The 4,948-nt window shown below is 41.9% G+C and overlaps 1 non-coding gene across 1 annotated transcript; it reads right to left on the bottom strand.

Annotated features, from left to right (window-relative positions):
* Positions 1 to 4,564: 4,564 nt before the first annotated feature.
* On the bottom strand, positions 4,565 to 4,667 carry LOC122233374. Its single transcript, XR_006210923.1, has one exon. It is a non-coding gene; the product is annotated as a U6 spliceosomal RNA (small nuclear RNA).
* Positions 4,668 to 4,948: the final 281 nt, after the last annotated feature.

Here is a 4,948-nt window from a genome sequence, read left to right as displayed (position 1 = left end):
ATTTAGCATCCTCTTCCTGGTGTAGATTAATGACCATATCCTGTAAGTGGGACTATCACCAAAAGAGGCAGATAGAGGAGCATTTGCAATTTTTCTTTGAAAAGCCCATTCACAGTCCCTTTCTCTTGTGATTGCTTGAATACAGGGAAGTCAGTAGCGATATCTGGCCAATGATACTACTTAAATGCATATGATTCTTTACCAAATTTGAACAGCAGAACCTCATAAAATTTAAATACCAAATAAGAGAGAAGGAAAGCTTCCTAACTGGTTAACAAAATTGGCTGTAAAAAAAGGTCTTTATCCAAGAGAGAGCACAGACCTGCCTGCAGCTGCTTCTATTTTTTTTAATTAATTAATTTATTTTGAGAGAGAGACAGAAGGAAGGAGGGACAAGGAGAGAGGAAGACAGAGAATCCCAAACAGGCTCCACACCGTCAGTGCTGAGCCCAGTGCAGGGCTTGAAACCACAAACCCTGAGATCATGACCTGAGCTGAAACCAAGAGTCTGAGGTTTAACCGACTGAATCACCCACGTGCCCCATATTCTTTATTATTAAAAATGCAGTATGTTAGGGAAAGTTAGAGGAAGGCAGACTTCATGTTTTCTGTCTTGTAGCTTGGGACAGTACAACTAAACTTGATTCCGCTTGGGAGTGTTATGCCCAGAATTCGTGATCCCCAAAGACCACCAGGGACCTGAGTCCGATGCAAAAGCAAAGAGCCTTTATTCGAGCTAGCTCGAGCTCAATCTCCCACCTGCACCGACGCAGCGGTGAGATACCGGAGAGAGAGAGTGAGTTTCAAAAGCACAAAGGTTTTATTGGGGTCTAGGGGCAGTTGGTGAGGTAATGGCTGTGGCCTCAGCCGACTGGCTGGGGAAGGGTCGTGACTGGGGAAGGGTCGGAGTCCTGTTACGCAGGTTGCAGGGTGTGTTTTGATCGGGAAGTTTGAAGGGTGAGCGGGAGGTTACTCAAGGGGAGGAGGCATGGTCAAGGTGGAGGACACAGAACAAGATGGAGTCGGCCGGTGTAGGTCCGCCCTTTTTGGGTGTACTCCTTTTAAACCTACGTAAAACCCATTTTTACATTAAAATTTTAAAAAATGGTTTTATTTATTTTTGAAAGAGAAAGAGGGAGAGAGCATGTGTGCGTGCACACAGCAGGCTCCAGGCTCTCAGCACAGAGCCCAATGTGGGGCTTAAACCCACAGACCACGATATCATGACCTGATATCCCAAAGTTGGACACTTAAGCAACTGAGCCACCCGGGAATCCCTAGTTTTGCATTTTAAAGTCTTGTTTTTGCATTTTGAAAAGGTTCATTTTTTTTCAGGATAGCTTGGGAAAGAGAATGGTTAAAGAACAGTCTTCAAGGGGGTCTAGACCACAGAAGGAAAGTTCTAGAGTCAGAAGGTGGGTTTTTTGTTGTTGTTGTTTGTTTTCTTTTTAAGACTTAGAAAAAATTTCAGTGTACTGATGAACTGAACACAATCCCAACTATCCCATCACAGAAAATGAAACTCTGATCTGAAGTCAGATTTCCAGAACACCCAGAGAAGTTTGTAAACCAAGCAAAATCCCCACTGAGTTGCTGCTACCTTGTGCTCTCCACAAGGACTCTGAATCTTCCATTTCTTTTCCTTAGCTGAAGTGGCTGTAGCATGATGGAGGTCATTAGCCAAAGTTTATGGCTCCAGTGTGATAGTGCCACATTTCCTGGATCCCTCCCTTCGGCCAGCCACACCCACTGTTGCCTCCTATCTGTGGTTGTGAAAGCAGTCAACCACTGACCTGCACAGCTGTGAGTTAACAAATGAATGTTGTTTTAAGCTACTGAGTTTGTGGTAATTTATCCCACAGCAATAGAAAGTGAATCTACCTACATTATTCTTTTGTTTCTCAGGAAAGTGTTATGAGAAGACCCATTACTCAGCTCTCCCCTCTAGGAAAAAAGGGCACCTCTAGAACAGAGCACCCATACTGCCCTCTGGTGTGGATCTCCAACAAAGCAGGCATGTGTAAGCACAACTCCGTTTCTAAGAATCCTACTGTCTCAATCCTAGTGAAGAAGACTGTGAAGATATTGATGCCAACCTAGCACAGGAGTCAGATCTGACCAAACAGTTCCACCACCTCCAAAGTTCCCTAAAATGTGCGGTGAGAAACCTATTGCACACAGTAGCATAGCATGAACGATAATAGGATAAGAAAAGGGACAGCTTATGAGGGACAGCTTATCAGACTCTCATCTTCCCACTGTCCATGGTCCACAGAGGCAATGCCAGGGGGCATCCCAGCTCTGCCTGGCAGCCTGCTCCCAGGGACTCTCAGGGACTCCCAGGGACTCCCAGGGACTCCAGTCCCTTGTGCGCCCATTTGACAACCCCATCCAAACAGAAGCCCCTGAGGGAAGAAGTGTGGCTGTCTCCTTAGCTAATCATCTGCCAAATCAGTTCAGGCTTATTCTAAATGAGGACCGTTCTCCTTCCCCAGACACCCACTCGGGCTTTGTTCTTCTCTGTAAGCCCAGCAAACTCAACTGAATTTTGGACACCAGCTTTCCCTCTTTGTAGACCAAGAACCTCAGAGACTGGGAGGGCACTAGAACATATTTTAAGAGCTGCTGGGGTTACAAGTTACATTTACTCAGGCTTGTGCTAGGTGGGCCTTGTACCTGGCACTGCTAGAGTGTTTCAAGAGGTGCAAAAATTAATAGTTTCCAGGCAAATTAGAGTGCATTTCCTCCCGGGTTCATTCAAGAGCATTTTGATAGCCCTCAAGTCAAGGTGGAGGGAATCAAGTGTTTTTGCATTTCACCCTCATAACAATCTTGCAAGATTGATAATAGTATTATTATTTTATGGATGACACTTAGAAAGGTTAAATGACCTATCTAAGGTCACAGTCAATAAACTATGGAATTGGGATTTAATTTAATCTTTTTAAAGTCTGTATGTGGTATTATGATTTATTATTTTTTAATGCTTTTTATTTATTTTTGAGACAGAGAGACAGAACATGAGCAGGGGAGGGGCAGAGAAAGAGGGAGACACAGAATTTGAAGCAGGCTCCAGGCTCTGAGCTATCAGCACAGAGCCTGACGTGGGGCTTGAACTCACAGACCGTGAGATCATGACCTGAGCCAAAGTCAGATGCTTAACCATCTGAGTCACCCAGGCTCTCCAATTATGATTTAAAAAAATTTTTTTTGATGTTTTATTTATTTTTGAGACAGAGAGAGAAAGAGCATGAGCAGGGGAGGGCAGAGAAAGAGGGAGACACAGAATTCGAAGCAGGCTCCAGGCTCTGAGCTGTCAGCACAGAGCCCAACACAGGGCTCAAACTCATGAACCATGAGATGCTCAACTGACTGAGCCACCCAGGCACCCCATGATTTATTTTTAAATAAACTTTTTATTTCAAAACAACTTTAGATTTACAGAAACGTTATGAAGATAATATAGAGTTCCCGTACACCCCACATCCAGTTTCTCTTGTTATAATATCATCCATTAATACGCTACATTTGTCACAATTAATAAACCAATATTGATACATTTAATTTGTTTACTAAAATCCATACTTTGTTTAGATTTCCTCAGTTTTCCCCTAGTGTCCTTTTTTTTGTTCCAGGATCCCATGTAGGACACCATGTTACATTCAGTAGTTAGGTTTCCTTTAATTCCTTCCTTTAATTCCTCTTGGCTGGGGCAGTTTCTCTGACTTTCCTTGTTTTGATGATCTTTAAAGTTCTGAGGAGTACTGGTCAGATATTTTACAGAATGTACCTCTGTTGGGAATTGTTTTATGTTTTCTCATGATTAGACAGGGGGTATGTGTTTTTGGAAGACCAAAGAATTTAAGTGACGCTTTCATCACATAGTATCAAGAGTGAATATTATCACTGTTGATGTTCACCCAGATCACCTTGCTGAGTTAACGTTTTGCCATGTTTCTTTATCGTAAAGTTACTCTTTTTTCGTTCTTTTCATACTGTACTCTTTGGAAGCACTCATGTGCAGTCCACTTTTTCAGAGGTGGGGAAATAGGTTCTTCCTCCTTAAGGGTGGAGTATTGATATAAAAGATTTGGAATTCTTCTGGAGTTCATTTACTCAGTCATTTATTTATATCAGAATGAACACATGGGCATTTATATTTTGGGTTATTATCCAATACTACTTAATTTTGTTGCACATAATCGAATTTTAATCTTCTGGTTTTTTGTTTTTGTTTTTTGTTTTGTTTTGTTTTTGTTTTTGTTTTTAACAATATATTGCTAGTGGTCTTGATTCGATACCATGGAGGTGGTATTTGGACAGGACCCAGGGTCCCATACACTGGAATCCTTTCCTGCCTGGTAGACTCCCTTTGAGGCTCCCAAGGTACATAAATGCCAGAGGACAAGGCCAGGCCGAGGGATTCTCATTATCCCTGGATTGATCGCAGGCCTCTGTCAAAGTATAAATTTCAAAAGTTGAAAACATGACTCTCTCAAAAATATAGAATAAACACAAGTCAAAGATTTTATTTAACTCGTTAATTGAGGGAACTGGTAAGATGAGAAACAGATACTTATAGACAATTTTGCGTATCATCCTTGCACAGGGACCATGCTAATCTTCTCTGTATCGTTCCCATTTTAGTATATGTGCTGCTGAAGCAAGCCCTACTTATAGGCAATTTTATTTTATTTATTTTTTAATTTTTAATTTTTTTAAAAAAAAGTTTATTTATTTATTTTGAGAGAAAGAGAGAGCAGCAGCAGGGAGGGGCAGAGAGAGAGGGAGAGAGGGAGAACCCAATGCAGGCTCCACACTGTCAGTGCAGAACCCACAGCGAGGCTCGAACTAACAAACAGTGAGATCATGACCTGAGCTGAAATCACTTATAGGAAATTTTAAAAAGAACTTCAGAATGAGGTCATTATGAGATATACAATATTGG

The sequence above is a fragment of the Panthera tigris genome, chromosome D4 (genome assembly GCF_018350195.1).
Source record: "Panthera tigris isolate Pti1 chromosome D4, P.tigris_Pti1_mat1.1, whole genome shotgun sequence".
NCBI classification, from domain to species: domain Eukaryota; kingdom Metazoa; phylum Chordata; class Mammalia; order Carnivora; family Felidae; genus Panthera; species Panthera tigris.
Note: the sequence above shows the minus strand (reverse complement) of the source record. Positions and strands in the feature narration are given on the sequence as shown.